At 33.9% G+C, this 17,507-nt stretch overlaps 1 protein-coding gene and 1 long non-coding RNA gene across 2 annotated transcripts in view; one reads left to right on the forward strand and one right to left on the reverse strand.

Annotated features, from left to right (window-relative positions):
* Positions 1–17,507, forward strand: part of LanA (laminin subunit alpha) — a 126,945-nt gene that overhangs the window by 18,305 nt on the left and 91,133 nt on the right. The window lies entirely within an intron of this gene.
* LOC140438139 (uncharacterized) lies at positions 12,798–14,543 on the reverse strand. The gene is made up of 2 exons (XR_011950443.1): positions 14,309–14,543; positions 12,798–13,212 (listed from the first exon to the last, which is right to left on the reverse strand). It is a non-coding gene; the product is annotated as an uncharacterized lncRNA (long non-coding RNA).

The raw sequence follows: 17,507 nt of genomic DNA on the forward strand, positions 1-17,507 counted from the left end.
TATCCTCTTTATATCTTTCCTTTCAGCCCTCTCCTGATTTTTGGATTTCTCGATCTAGTGTCCCATTTTCCGTTATGGAGGAGCCAAAGTATTTAAATTCTCCTATTCGTCTTAGTTTTTCTCCAAGCAATTTTATGTCCCCAACCATTCCTCTTCCTCCCAACCACATATACTCCGTTTTCGACCTGCTAACGTTAAGTCCTCCCTCTTCAATAGCCCTTCTTTAACACTCTAGAAGTGTCCCTTCTCTAACATTTCTTTACTCTCCTCTACTAACACGATATCATCAGCAAAGAGCATTGACCAAGGAGCCCCCTTCCTTACTTTCTCTGTTAGTACATCCATAACAAGATTAAACAGGTAAGGACTCAGTGAAGAGATTGATGCAAACTAACCGTCACTGGAAAACTTCCGGTCAATCCAACAGCAGTCCTTACTTTGGTGTACGCTGCCTCATACATATCCTTCACGAGCCTTACGTACTTCTCAGGAACACATTTCTTTCTCCGTAGCTCACATTTCCGTAGCTCTTGCCTAGGAACAGTGTTGTACGCCTTCTCAAGATCTATAAATATCAAATGTAGCTCTCTTTTTTCTCTATGTATTTCTCTATCAACTGTCCCAACGCAAATAAGGCATCCATTGTCCTATCGATGTCTCTGTCCTTAACCTTTGCTGTACAGTTCTCTCTCAAATTTTCTTTCTCTCCTAGAGCCTTTCAAACCTCCACAAGTATTCCATTAGGTCCTACTGCCTTACTATTCTTCATCCTATTTAACACCTCGACAACTTTATCTCTCGATATCCCCAGTATTACATTCTCATTTAGGATACCGCATCCTCCGTCTCTCCTCTGATGTTCCTCATTTAACAACTTTCTAAAGTATTCATACCATCTTTACTTTATTTCAACATCGGTTCTTAACACTCTTTCATCCGCACTCTTAATCTGCCGTACGTGGCTCAAGTCCTTTAATGACTTGTCCATTGCTTTAGCAATCCTGTATAACCTTTTCATCCCCTCGGGTATTTCTATCTTCATACAGCTGTGCAAACGATCTTTCCTTAGCAATAATTACAGCGCTCTTTGCTTCCCTCTTTTCTACCTTGTGTATATCCTTATCTTCCCCTCTTTTAGAACTCTTTCTAGCCTCTATATTCTCTCTAACCTTCTGTTGCACTTCATCGTTCCACCACCAAGTTTCTTTGTCTATAGGATGACATTTACCAGAGGTTTTTCCTAGCACTTCCTCTCCCACTCGCAAGACAACTTTACTGTTGGCTTCCCACCAGTAATTTACCGTATCTTTTACCCATCGAGCAAAAAGACAAAAGAGGGAATGTAAAGGTAGTGGGGGCAAAAATATTGTTAGACAGGAAGTGCCATCTTGAGAGGCCAAATTAAACAAGGAAAGAGAGTCTTTCCTTGTTTAAGAAATCAAATTTAGTTGGGTTATGTTATTATTTGTCCCAACTGTCACATGAAATCTTATTTATATTGAAGTTTTTTAACAATTGTTTCACATTTTAGATTGTTATCGTTAATATTTAATTAAAATTTTCTCGTCTAAGACACATTCTGAAAACTATTTTATAGCTACTGTTAATAAGTGTCGGAAAATTTAAATTTGGCGCATTCGCATTTCCGGATATGTCCGCCATCAGAGGCCACTTTTTTGGTCGCCTTTTCATAACGATTAGATTCCCTCTTTTGTCTTTTTGCTCGATGCTTTTACCTCAAGCTCCTCCAGCACTCTGCTTTTGAGACTATTGCCAAATCCTTATCCTTTAACAACTTCCACCACTTAACTTTCTGGTGTCCTACTTACTTTCCTTTCCGTCTCACCTTTATCTCCGTATCCACTATCGTATTAACTAGCTACACACTCACCCTTTATCACTTTACAGTCATAAACCTCTTTTAGCTGACTTATACACAGCACAAAATCTATCTGACTTTCCCTTCCCCCGCTACTATAGATAACATACTGGTCTTCATTCTTCATAAAGAACGTATAAATGACAGCCAAATCCCATGCCACTGCAAAGTCAATCACACTATTTCCTTCGTCATTTCTTACTGCTATCCCCAAACCTTCATGAACTCTTTCTATTCCCGCTCTTTTTCTACCAATATGTCCACTCAAATCACTTCCAAAAAAATACTTTTCGTCTACAGGAATCTCGAGCATCTAGCAATCAAGGGCCCTAAAAAATTCTTCCTTTTTCTGTTCTTCACACCCTGCCCGTGGGGCGTAGGCACATATGATGTTCACGTTGGTATTGCCTCTATTCAGTTGAACACTCATTATTCTATCACTTCTTCTGGTTACCCTTATAAGACGTTAATTCCATTCGTTTTTCAACGTTGTAGACAAATACTTCTCTGCATGAAATTGGCAAGCTCTCTTCCTTTACCTGTCATGCTTTCGACGTTGAGAGTTGCAACTCTCAGGACTAGCTTCTTTGGTTTCTTCCGCCGTCTAAGTGGGAACACCCTAACCTCTAAACTATTTTCCATATTCTTTTTTCCAGGGGTTTCGCAAGGTTTTTACTGCCGGATGCCCTTCTTGACGCAAACCCTCCTTCTTTATCCGGGCTTCGGACCGGCACTGATAGCTACAAAGCTACTTAATTCACCCAGCAACTACCAGAGGCGGAGTTCCGAAAGATCGATTAGTTTCTGTTTATTAATTACCCATTAATTATGCTGTCCCATTATTTTTTTTTGTCGTTAAGTACTGTAATATGTTGTATTCAAATATAAGAACAGCTTATCATACATAAATCTACATATTATAGATATAAATAAATTTATATATATACATATATATATATATATATATATATATATATATATATATATATATATATATATATATATATAAATCCGGTATGATTGGTATGATCTATATATAGATCACTACAAATGGCGATTGAACACTCTCCTATTCATTGCATCAGTTTCGGCGGTTTGCTTACGGGTAATCTTAGTAATTTCTCAGTCCGATTTTCTCCATATCCCCTCTGACTGCGCCTTTCCACCTTTTTCTAGGCCGTCTTACAGACATTCTCTGAAGTTTCTTTTACCACGGATTAATGGACTCATTTTTACGATGATAGTAAGTATCTTTGAAGATTTCAGTGAAACTAATTGGGAGAAACTTTGAAGAAATACATGATCGGCAAAAATACACGAAATAGGCTTTAAATTGCTTCTGCACCCACCATGTAGCCCAGATCTGGCCCTCAGTGATTACCACCTTTTTTCCGATCTAAAAAAAAATGCTCTGTGATGAGAGATATCGCTCCGATGAAGAAGTAATAGCCGAAACTCAAGTATAAATCCTTTTACAAGGACGTCATCGAAAAATTAGAAAAGCGTTGGAATGAGTGTATCGCCACTAAAGTAGATTATTTTGATGAATAAATAATAATTTTTGCAAAAAAAATGTTGTTTTACTAGTTAGGCTCGGGTCGAGTTATACCTATGTCGGTTATTTTTTTAAACAGAACTATAAATATTTAAACTATTAGTTATATTATAAATGACAAAATTTTAAACGACTTAAAAATATACTCTTATTGCATCTTTAATCCACTCTTCCAGTATTTTATTCTAGAAAATAACTTTAAGGACTTGCCTAATGTAGTAGTTCTAGCTACACAAAAACTAGTACACAGCACGGGGACACAAAAAAGCATCATTGTAACAACTACAAAGGTAAAAAAATTATGTTTAGGTGTTTACTATCGGTATCGGTATTAGCTGATATGTTTCAGGTTCTCAGGAGGTTGGTTTACGTTTAGGTTTGACTAATCACACTCCAATGCTGCTCTTAATTGGTTAATTGTTCGCAATTGATATTACCGTCCCGCCCAATACCTAAACACTAGTATAGTGTGATATACATTTAGGCCAGTTATTTGAAAATTAGAAGTTTTAATTTAAGAAGTTTTCTATTGTTTACTGAAATCAAATAGAAATTTAAATATAAACTTTTTTATTTCCTGGGTTTGTCGGTCTGTTGTAAATAAAAATACTTAACTATTGCTTAAAAGTTTCGACAATTTGCCATTTTCAATAAGCACTTTATTTTATAAAACATTACATTATACAATTATATTTGATGTTTACACTTTTTAAAAGTTTAACATGGATTTAAAAATTGGTATCTTGGTAAAATTTAGTTTTGCTGCTATATTGAATTGATGAACGTGAGTCCGCACGTTATACAAGTTGTCACAAATCTTCAGGTAAGATTCAATTTTAAAATATTTTATTTCTGTGGTAAATGAAAAATATTTATGTAATTTATAATTGGGAGTGATCTACTGATTATGTTTTCTGTGTATTTGATTGATTTAAATTTATTTTTATACAGATTTTTTGAACATGAGTTTTGAAAAGCAACAAGCATATCTTGAAAAGCTTCATGCGGAATTTCTCTCTGATTCTGAGGCTGAGATGATGAGATTTCGAAGAGATACGGGACCACGACAGCGACATGGAAGAAGAAATTGAGGAGCCAATCTCAGAAGTCTTGAATGTTCCACAAAGAGTGCCGCATTTCATTGGTAAGGATGGAACATCTAAATGGAAGAAACATGTAGGAAACCGCCGGATACGAACTCGCAGTGACAATTTAATGAAGGTAAAAATTTCTGGAGTAGCTAGGGAAGTACATCTGATAAATGCATCAACGGTTTGGAGTTGTTCTTTTACTGAAGAGATTTTGCCAACCATTGTAGACAACACGAATATCTTTATTGAACTGTGTTCTTACAATCTCAGTAATAAATCTGCAAAAAAGAAAGATTTTTAGAACTTAGGGCACTATTGTGTCTTTTATATATAGCTGGGATAACCAAACATAACCACATAAATGAAGACAAACTTTAGGACAAACGGCTCCTCGCCAGAGATTTTTAGATTGACAATGTCCCTTGCACGGTTTAAGTTTTTGCTCAGACACATCCGTTTTGATGATAAACGAACACGATTAAAGAGGTAAAAGTATGACAAATTGGCACACCTGAGAGAAAATTTTTCGATTCGTTTAATTCAAATTTACCTAAACATTTTTCATTATCAGCATATACAACGGTAGATGAAAAACTGGAAGCTTTTCGTGGCAAGTGTGGCTTTAGGGTATATATGTCAATATTATGATATGTGATGAATTGATACGTGCAATATTTTCCTCGTTCCTCGACTCTATAGTCCTACATCTGGTTCTTATAGAAATGTTACAATGGAGAATTTTTTACGAGCCTCACCTTGGCCGATCTTCTTTTGAATGAACATCATCTGACTATGATAGGCCCTATGAGAAAAAACAAAAGAGAGCTTCCACGTCAATTTACTGATCCTAAGAGACCAGCAAAAAACAAGTATGTTTGCTTTTAGAGAAAAATGTACGATTGTGTCATATATAGGGAAGAGTGGGGCTCCTTCAGACATACAAATTTGAACTGTCATATCACTCTAAATACCTCACCAAATAAAGAAATAAAATATTCATAAAATACATTGTTCACCCAACTTTCACTGTATATATGCTTTATTATTAAACCCTATACTTGTAAAAAAAATCAAAACCACTTTTTCAAAAACGTCTGAAGGTGCCCCACTTGGGGGCAGTCGGGAAATGGGGCAGCTTCAGACACAATTGGAAAAATGACAACCTCATATAAATGTTTTAGAAATGATTTATTACAATATTTAAAACTATGTTATGATACTTAATCAAACCCCTAATGCATATTGAAGTTTTCCAATGAAACTGAAAAAGACAATAATGATTTCTGTCACTTTGTACCCTGCTCAGAAGGAGTTGGCAAAAGGGCTACAATTTCTGATAAAGAAGCACTAGAGATATCTGGTACGATGGGGTAGAAAAATTTATAATGTACTTTAGATGACATTCTCAAAAATGAAATTTCAACATCCCCATCATCACATTTACCATTGATTCTCCCAACATAGTACACATCTTTTTGTTTTACAGTCCCAAATTTAACCAGCACAAAATCTTCAATTTTCAATTCACTCCTGTCAAAATTTTGCTGTGGTTCTTCTAATACTTTATCATCAGAGTTTTTGCCATTTTCATCATCAGTTGTCTTTTCATTCTTCTCATTTTCAAAAAGTAGTTATCTTTTCGTAGATTTAGTACTTTCAGCATTAGAGATGGTGGTTTTCTTTGTTTTTTTATTGATCTGTTTTTCTGCCAGAAGAAGCTTTTCTGGGATGTCAGTTATTATTCTGCTTTTCCCCTTTTCTCTTGGTTTCTTGGAGCTAGTATTGAGTTTCGATTTTGGATATCCTCGTATCTCCTCAGGAACTTAAATAACAGCCAGGCTGTTGAGAGGGCATAGGCGTAGAGTTTTGGCAGGTTAATGTTGATGGAGTGTCTATTGGTTGCTGAAAGTTTTCGCTTGAAAATTGAGGAGATGAGGGTGGTTTTTCAGATTCTAAAGTTGGTAGACTTGCAGCTAGTTGGCATGTTAGAGGTTCATCAGGAAGAGTTTCGTCTGGAGGATTAGATCTATCACTGACCAAAATAGGAGCAAACATGACTGGAAATATTCCTGTTTTTTTTATAGAATTTATAATACTCTGTGGTAACATGGCACGGCCATGTGCTATTCCAACACATGCGGCCACGTGATAGATTCCAAAACGTTAGCCTGGGTTAGACTTCAACCATGAATCAATTTCAGCATTATAATATGTTTTAAAAGGTTTCATCAATTCCACATCCAGTGGTTGCATTATGTGGGTAAAATGGGGTGGAACTGTGCACGTCATTAGCTCTTACTATGACAAGTTGTGCTCATGTTTGTCGCAAATTAGAAGCATTTTATAAAGTGTTGCATCACATGAACGAAATTGGAAGTGGTCATCCAACCTGACTGATGAGCCAAACCCAAGGTCCCGTTTGGTGCTCCATTTATGATGTGGCTCTTGAAGTGCACTGTTGGAAATACTAGAGCAGGAGGTATTGTATTTCCAGCTGCATTTATAAACAAAACTGTAATAAGCAGAATTCCTCTCTCAGTACTTACAGCAGCTGCTTCTTGTTTTTGGCCTTTTTGTGAAATCACACGAAAAGGTTCTTGGTTAATTGTAGTTTTTGTTTCATCCATATTTCAAATCCTGGATGAGTCACAGAGTTCTGGGTATCTTTTGATTAATTTTTCATAATTATTAAAAAAAGCATTCACATTATGTTTGTTAAAGGAAATTGCACGTGCAATACTGCATCCTTCAGCAGCACGGAGAGATAATCTTAGGGGGCGTTTCATAAAACCGTATAGCCAGTCCTTTCCTGTCATTCTTGGAGCTTCCCAGTTTTTAGGACAGTCAATATTGTTCATTTTGGCCATCTCATGTGCTAGTTTTCGAGTTTCTAGATTGTTAAGACTATAAAACATTTTTGAACACTTAATTAAATATGCCTCAAGGTCGTCTTCCTGTTTCTCAGTCAAAACCTTTCTAGTATCGTTTCTTAATTTCATATCATGTTCGCCATATGGGTTATCCTTAAACTTCTTAACGTACATACCAACAGTTTGATATTTTAATCCAAATCTTTTAGCAGCATTTTGCTAAATATTTGTTTTTTTTGGACCTTTTCTAGATTTGCGGACTGCTAGTGTACCATCATGTCACATTGTCCCTGAAAGGTTAATAAAATATACCATTATCACCAGAAGTCTTTACTTTTATGTAAGTTTTTTTAATAATATTTTCAGAGATAAAATTTAATTCTAATTCTGTTGGATTACAGTGCATATCCATTGAATGAGTTGCAGTACTTGCATTTAATTCATTTATTAAAGGTTTGCCTGTGTGTATATAATTTAACCACGAACGATATTTTGCCAATTAATTTATAGTAGCTTCCCAGAAAAAATGTGATAAAATAAGATAAATTTGGACGATTTATTTTTATTTCCGTTATCAAAGCAGAAGAATGACCGAGATCCACACATAGGAGGCGTCAGCTTCCTTTTCTTATCAAATTGCTGTTTATCATAATTGAACGATTTATTGAATTGTAGAATAACTCTTGAACATCCGTTTATGGTAGGATGATAAAGATATAGAACAATACCGGGACGAACAGTAATTTAATTTTAAATACAATACAGTATGAAGGAATTAAAATGTTTTCACAAGTCAAACATCAATTAAGCGATAAAATTAGTTCGATAAAAAAATGTTTGTTATGTTTACAAGTGTACAGTAATTGTTTCATTCCTCATTCTGTTGATCCAGCTTACCCGTAGGCCCGTAGCTTTCTGTGATAAATCCACATTTATTATGTCTTTCTTTTTTTTATTAAGAACCCATTTTAAAACTGCCAACTGTTGGAAAATTATACAATTCCAGCGGCGTGGTTATTTCATTATTTTTTTTAGAATTTGATTATTTTACTAGAAATGAATTCTATAGTTTTGTCTCTGTTGATATGCCTTTGCCGTTCTGTCAATTTTTTATTTACCCGATCTTGCCTTACTATTATGGGAATATAGGTACGTGACTTCCTAGGATTAAAGCTTTTACCGGGATAAATTTCTTAAATCATTATATTTACATTTATATTATATTAAGTTTTTTTTTATTATTGAAAATTAAATAGTCTGGATAATATCTTAGTCGGAATTGCATTGCAGGTAAATGATAAATCAGCAGAAATGTTATTTAAAACAGTTTTTGCAATCAGTGTTTATCGTTGTTGTTATATTATCGGCTGTTAAATTTGTTTGATTGCGTCGTCTTAATAGTTTTCGTACTCATTTTGTTAATTAGTTTTTTATTGTGAAGTAAGACAAAATACTAGGTTAAAGAAAGACGATTTTCTGTATATTCCATCATTTTGTTCGTAGGATAAAAATGGATATAACTAGTGGCATAAATTCACGACATTCACGTCATAGACCCGTCTCACAAGAGGAAAAACAAATTATCTGAAAGGTATATGATGGACCTGGAAAATTACAGAGCAATTAATTTATTAAACACAACACTAAAATTAACAACCAAAGTGATAACAAATAAACTTAATGAAATTCTAACACTAGCAGAATAACAACAAGGTTTTAGGTCGGGAAGATCATGCACCGACGCTATATTTATAATGAGGCAAGTGCAAGAGAAATCATTAGAATACAACAAATCGGCATATCTATGTTTCTAACGTTTTTATCTACGGATCAAATTAAAGGACGTTATTCACTTATTGTACGCAAGAAAGATACCTCTATTAATATTCAAAAAGATCGAAAATATCTACCAAAACAACACAATAAAAGTAAAAGTGGAAGAAGAACTAACCAACTCTATTGAAGCTGGCAATGGGATAAGACAGGAAGATTCTCTGAGTCCTCTATTGTTCAACCTGGTTATGGATGAAATAATAAAAAAGTAGGAACTAAAAAAGGATACACAATGGGAGAAAACAACTTAAAATAATCTGCTATGCAGAAGACGCAATATTACTGTCTTAAAGTGAAGACGATTTACAACGTATGCTGTACCAATTTAATATAACCGCCAGAAAATTTAACATGTTAGACCATCAGACATCAGACCAATAATGACATACACGGCAGAAACACGATCTGACACAAAGAGGGCAAAAATGATGTTAGAAGCAGCAGAGATAAACACTTTTTAGAAAAATTGATAATAAAACACTATGGGACAGAGCTAGAAGGATAGATATACGACGTAGATGCAATGTGGAGAACACCAAGAACTGGGTTAAAAATAGAAGAGAAGAATGGAACGATCATATAAGCCGAATGACAACAAATAGAGTAGTAAAGACGGCAAGAGACGATTCCCCAATAGGAAGAATATCAGTAGGACGACCATGAAAACGATGGAACGACAACTTACTGGAGGCACATTGAAAAACAGACTGAGTCATGTCTACATAAAAAGAAGAAGAAGAAAAGTTTTTCTGACAGTTAATGCATGAATACCTTTTCTATTAACATCACTTGCAGGGCGATGTTGCCAACACACTACCAGTGTAACTAAAGTACATTACTACAAAGTACAGTATTACCTTGCACCCGTTTACATTTTGCTGTACAGGCCGGGATCCCTACTGTAAGTACTGCCCTGTCAACCAAAGTATTGTTGCCCGTATTTCGGCAAGTGCTTTATACGGGATTGTTTCAGACTTAGATATAGGACTTCAAAAGTTATTATATTATAATTGTTTGTTAACGAAAAAGTACCTCTCCTTTATATGTCCTAACTTTTTACACAACAATTTTTAATAAATCCTTGATTTGTCAACTTACCTTTAAAGTTCGAAGTTTCAAGAATGCATCTCACTTTTATAAACTTGTATAGTAGAATTACCCGAGCAATTGCAATTGTTTAAACATTTTGTCTCTGGAATAAACATTTAACATAACCAACAAACTACTTGCACATTTAAATTTAGGTATTGATAATGGTCCTGTGATAGCTATGTTATATGTTTCTGGCGGCCATTATTGCAAAAGATTATAAACAATTGTAAAAAAGACGGTTTTTTGCCAATATCGATAAATTAAGTATTTATTTTAAAATTTAAAGAACAAAATTAAATTTTTTTATTATTGTAGCTATTCAGACAGGATAGTTTGCCTGAAAAGTAATTGGAATATTCCAATTAATTTCTGAAAATAGTAATTTTACGATGTCGTTATCTATTTATAAACAAATAATGGCAATCAATCTATACGATTACATATTTTGTCATAAATAAATGTAATCGATGCAAGAAACCAGAAATAACAAACGGGAATTCATAACAGAATAGATTTTGATATAGGAAAAATACTTCTTCTTCTCGTAGCACTACAACCCGGGGTGGGTTTTGGCTGACTGCACAACTTGCTTCTATCTTGAACGGTCGTCCATAATAGTTGGGTCAGTGGGCAGCCCCATTGTTCTTAGATCTGACCATATATTGTCTCTCCATCGCATTCGTGGACGTCCTAAGGATCTTCTTCCTGTGGGGGCTTCCTCCCATATTAACTTGGCAAGGCGGTTATTAGGGAGTCTATGGACATGGCCAGTCCATCTTAGACGTTGGGATTTAATCTCTTGGACTATATCGCTCGCTCTATACATCTGCTTGACCTCAGTATTTGTTCTCATTCGGTATTGGTTGCTATTAATGTCGTGATAAGGCCCAAAGATTCTTCTGAGGATTTTCCTCTCAAAACATCTAAGTTTTCTTTCAGTTTCTTTGGTCAGAGTCCACGTCTCACACCCATACATGAGCACCGGTCTAATCACCGTTTTATATATTCTAGTCTTTGATGTTCGTGTTAGGCTTTTAGATTTAATAGTATTGTGGAGGCTGTACATACATCTGTTTGCTGCCTGAATTCTTCCTTTAATCTCTTCCGCGATATCGTTATCTGCAGTGATTGTTGTTCCGAGATATTTACAACGCTCCACTCTTTCAAAGTGATATGGGTCTATTGTCACATTTTGCCCTATTCTATCTCGTCCCTTTTGCATGTTGATGCACATGTATTTGGTTTTCTCTTCGTTTACCCGTAAACCAGTTTTCTTTGCCTCTACCTCCAATTTATTAAAAGTCTCCTTTACATTGGTGACTGTGTTTCCCACAATGTCAATGTCATCTGCATATGCTAGTAGTAATTTTGGTCCATTTACTGTCAGTAATTCTGTTTTAAGTTGTGCTGCTCTTACTACTTTCTCCAGGATGATATTAAAGAGGAGAGGTGACTGCGCATCTCCTTGTTTCAGACCACTGCTTATTTCGAAAGATTCAGAGAGTTTGTTACCTATCCGTACTCTGGATCTACAGCTATTCACACATAACTTAACAAGTTGGATAAGTTTTTTTGGAACTGAAAGTTCTGCCATTGCATTCCACATCTGATCCCTTTTAATGCTGTCGTACGCTTGCCGGAAATTTATGAAGAGATTATGGATAGTTCTATTGAATTTCCATCCTTTTTCAAGCAGCTGTCTTAGAGTAATCTGGAGAGATTCTCTCCTATTGCCGGCAAGAATGTAGCGTAGAATAATTTTAAACTGTTTGTCCTTGTTTTAGTGTAGTGTTATGTACAATTTATGTTTAATTTCATGTTTATTACATTCTGCGCTTGCTGGATAGCCCAAATTTGACGAAATACCCCTGATGATGCTGTAGAAAGCGAAAGTACTTGGGCAAGATTTGATTATTAATTTCAAAATAGTTATGAGTCAAATAACGTTAGCTATCCCGTTTTGTTCAACTCTCCCCTATTTTTCAACGTGATGTAGATTTAACATTTCTTCCCTACTAATATCTACTGATATCGAGCGGTAGCCATCTTGTGTACGAAGCCTTCTTGTTTTTTTTTCCAATTGAGTTTCAGTTCTTACTATTCTTGATAAAATTTTGCAGTTTTTACTGATTGATATTTTAGAAAATCATTTGGTTAATTTCATATATAGTTTTTTATTTTCCCATTCTGAGAGTTTCTTGGGAGGTCTCGTATATGTATATATTTTTTTAAAGTTTTCTTCAGTACCTAGGTACGTCAATTTCGAAGTTTGAGAAAATATGGTATAACATCCTATATTGTCTGACATGAATTTATCTATAGACATATCTATTCATTAAATTTCTATCCACTATTACAAACTCTTATTCCTTTTATTTTATACACACTGATATTCTTTTTTATGGAGTGTTTTACAATTTGTTACATAAAAAGTTGAATCCTTGAGGAACTAGATTTTGTAAAAATAAAACATGTGAAAAGCAAAATATGAATCTATTTCATTTTAAAAATAAGAAAAGAAAAATCCCCAGATTATAATAATATAATATGCTAATGTAATATATCAAAAAACAATATAAAGACAGCGGTGGTTTTTCTACATAAAATCCTTACGTTATTAAATGATTGTTATTTAAGCCTTTATTCCACATTTCCACCTACTATTTGGAACCTTTGAATAACCAATTATATGATGAAGCCGTGCCAGAAGCTATCATACTAGAACCACTTTTTACAGTATCTGTTATTATTCCTGTATTTCCACGCAACCAATTATATGAAGAAGTAGTTCCAGAAGCTACAATACTAGAACCATCTTTTAGAGCTTTTGTTACGGTTTCCGAACTTGGTAAGTTGTTTAGCATTGGTCTAACGAACTGATCTGCTGGCATGCTACGAAGAAAGAAATTTATGTTATTAAATAATTATTTAAATTATTTTTAGTTATTAAAAAAACTTCATATTTAATCTTTAAGTAGTTGAGTGCATTTTGTGACATAATTAATCACATAGCATAATAAAGAAGCATTGTATACACCTTGTTAATGTTAATTTATTTGAATTGAATGCTTGGTGTTCATGTGTAGAAGTACTACAAAATTTGCTTTGAGATCATAAGGCAGAGAATTACATAAAATTAATAGAAAATATGCTTTCCATTTTTAATATTCTTGGTTGTAAAATGAGCATTAAATTATTCAGTGTAAAGTTTCAACCACCTGAATGCTGCCCCGAAAATAAATATAAGATTTACAAATTCACATTTTGTGCATTAAATTGTCAATAATGATAGTTTAGTCTCTGCAATGTAAATTTGAAAAAATGTATTTATTTTAATGACTGCAGATCTGATGTTCATAAAATTTATATCTGCTAAACATCTGTTCTGTTGCAATCTGGCAACTAGTTTGTGACACTATTGCCAAATTTATCCGCTAATCTATCAAAGGGCAATTGCAAAATTTTTTTCTAATAATTAACTGCAACTAATATCGAAAAAAACAAATATTCGTTTGTTCGTGTTTTATATAAATTAAAAAAGACCAGATTCCATAAAATAATATAATAAAAATGTACCGTTTCTAACTTTTCTCTGTGTATATTTGAGACATAAAACATAATACATAATAAGGACATGGCAATACCGCAAACGCAAATTGTGTTACTAAGTTTGTTTGTAGCAGCTAACTTCATTCGAAACCCGTGGAGGAAATGATAACATTTCCTGGAAAAGATAATATTATGTACCCATCCTAACATTAGAGCCATCTATCAGAAACTCTTTGAACCGATTAATTACAATCACTAATACCAAAGAATAACTAATACTAATTACAATGTGTAACCCTGTAACCTTATTTTTATTTTCAGTTTAGACAAACTTTAAGGCTTAAAAATAGTAGGTTCAAATCTCAGTAGACAAAATTGCTTTGTATTTATTTTCACACATTCAATAATATAATTTCTTGCCTATTCTAGTTTACATTACCTGAAGCCATTATTTCCAAAGATATGGAAATGAAGATTTATTTTAGGATAAATATGATAGTGATTGTGAATTTCACCATTTTTAGAATCATCCGTCATTGTTAAAATAATTTAGTCTTCAACTGCGATATACTATACTACGAACTTATTCTGTGCTTTTAACAAATTTTAAAGGTACCAAAATTCCAAAATGATAAAACAACAAAACACTATAACCAAAGAATATAGTCGTACAGTGTTGCAAGATTTTCAATAAATGGTGAAATACAAAAACAAACACGAATAACAATTTACCAATGAATAAAATTAAGATATGATAGTACTAACCAACGTATACTGAAAGGACATAGTACATGAAGAAAAAGAGACACGAGACAAATAGTTCCGATTAAATTATTTTCACCATTTCATAGAAATAGGAAAGAGACAAACCTTCATATTATGGTATGTATTGATTTTGAGTAAGCGTATGTAGGGTACAGATTTTATGATGGACATTCAAATATTCAAAATAAGAAAGCAGATCCCGGGAATATGTGCAGATCGTGAAAGATATTGATAATGGAGCAACAAGTTTTAGAACAGGAATGGGAGAGACTGATAAATATCACGTGGAAGTAGGATTGAATTTTGAATTGGGGCGCAGTGCTTAGGCCTTACTTATTCTCATTAGTGTTGGACCAGCTAATACGGAAATTCCATAATGACCTTTAATGTTTCAGTGCATCGGGTCTGTTGAAGTCCCGAAGACTTGTAAAATAATTAATCGACTATGTAAAATAAGCCGATCGGATACAGTACAACTAGTGTATAATAGACACATTTTTTTAATAAAATTTTGAATATAACCTGTTTACAAATAATCTTTGTACTATTGATAATAATATAAATCTCACGCACTAACATTTATGATTTGCGAAAAGGCTGATTTACCAACCAGCGCCATAAAATGTAAAATCTACCACCTACTCTATGATTTTTCTTAATGACTTTGGATTTGCATAAACCAACAAGGATAAGTTAGAAGGTAGACTTGGCAAATGCGCTTTGTATTATTTGGAATTTCTAAAAGCTCAGTTGCCACATCTGGTGTCCATATTTTCTTATTTTTTTTTAGTGACTTTTATGGCTGATATTTATTTAGTGTTTTTTCTAATCCACTGTAATAGAAACAGTTTGATTTTTTTGACTGGCAATTATAATAGCCGACTTGAATGATTTGCATATACACAACTAAAATTATTGGAATCATCATGTATTTCAAACGAATATTTATTTTTTTTTAAAAAAGCTTGTCATTCTTGCGAAGAATAAAGGTTTTTATGGAAAATAAATCCGATAAAACAATCAGATAATACAGCTCAGTACGATATAGATTATTTGCTTCAGTTGTAAATTGAACAAAAATAAATAAACTAATCTTCGTTTAAAAACGAAAATATGCCTTATGTGAGGTTAACGGCAGTGGCGCACCGAGGGGGGGGGTTTGGGGGGTTAAACCCCCCCCCCGGACCCTAATCCGACACTGTTACTTACACATTTTAAGGACTCAAAATGGAGGTAACATCATAAAAAAAATTTTGGTGACCAACCAAAACCCCCCCCCCCCAGAGGCAAATTCTAGGTGCGCTACTGGTTAACGGATGTGCAAACGGAAAGAATCAGGAATTAGGAACGCTTAAGAATAGACCAAGACAAGGTCGCCAAAAAGTGATAATGGCTTGTCACAATCATTTAATTGTTCAAATAGTTACAATTTCTCACCCGCAGCTCTAAAGGTAACTATTGGAAGCTACAGGTAAAAGTGTTTCAATTGAAACGATAAGAAAAATATTTCGTGCCCAAGGATCAGTAGACAGTTATCTAGAACAGTTACGGGTTCCCGAGTTATCCAGGCAGCACAAGATTGATCGCCTAAATTGGTGTCTTCAACACCAAAATTGAAACATGGGAAATTGGAATCAGGATTTGTGTAAAATCAGATAAACAGATTCGTGTACTTAGGGAGCAAGGAAGGCAAGCAAGAACGGAAACTGCCAGATCTGTTAACAGATATAAAGGAGGAAGTGTCATGTGCTGAAGAGGTATTATGATCAGTGAAAAAACTCCTTTAATTTCCACCCAACCCACTTTAAAAGCAGTTATATTGAATTGGTTCTAAAATTTGTAGTTAGGCTCTGGAGAGATGCAATGGGAGAAAATTAAATGTTCATGCATGATCATGCACCTCCACATATCATTAGAGTGACTATAGACTTCCTTGAAGCAGAAGATATCACTGTTCTGGAGTGGCCTGCTTGCTCACATGACCTTAACTCTATAGAGCATCGGTTGAATATGCTTAAAAGAACAATTAGAACTCATTGGATAATTAACAAAACACCACACCACTAGTACAAGCTGCTCTTGAACAATGGAACAACCTATCACAACAAAATGTTCACAATTTGTTTAGGAGCATGCCCACGCGAATTAAAGCTTACTTAAGGTCGAGTGGTGGTACCTCTGACTACTTAAAAAATATAAATAAATAAAAACAATTTAAACATTATTCGTTTTGCATTGAAATTGTTTATGCGAATGACTTTAAAGCAAAAAGTTATAATTTGTTATTTCAAGAATTTATTGTTTTCGTTAATTTTTATGTATTGGTGAATACATTGCTCTAAAATAAATATTGTTTGATTTCGTATGTTGATCTTTTTAAATTCACTTAAAATAATAAATATCAGATGATTCTATAAAATATAAGTTTGGTTGTGTGTATTATGGGGAATGACTTCAATCACCTCTAAATATTTATGTTAGTTTAATGGAATATTGGAACTCAGGCAACATTGCAATCAGTAACCAAGTTCTTATGTTTTATCTCTCTTACATATTATATTTTTGTGCAACTCGGCTTTTTTGTTTTTTTTTCAAGGGTGGATCAAAGATAAACAAAAGAAAAGAACCATTTTGGACAGTAACTTTTGGCTCTTGTTATAATTTTTCTTTTGTAAGATGAAGCTTAGATAATCTCGTCAAATAACGAACCACAGAATAAATATAGAAAAATAAATTATATAAAAAAAATATTTGACTCATTTGCTTTAAACATTGAAATAGTTACCATCTTAGATAATTAGTCTAAGATGGTAACTATTTCATAATATGATACTTAATAGTGATTACCAAAATATGTGTGAAATAATTCAGGA

This window comes from Diabrotica undecimpunctata, chromosome 4 (assembly GCF_040954645.1).
Source record: "Diabrotica undecimpunctata isolate CICGRU chromosome 4, icDiaUnde3, whole genome shotgun sequence".
Classification (NCBI taxonomy): Eukaryota; Metazoa; Arthropoda; class Insecta; order Coleoptera; family Chrysomelidae; genus Diabrotica; species Diabrotica undecimpunctata.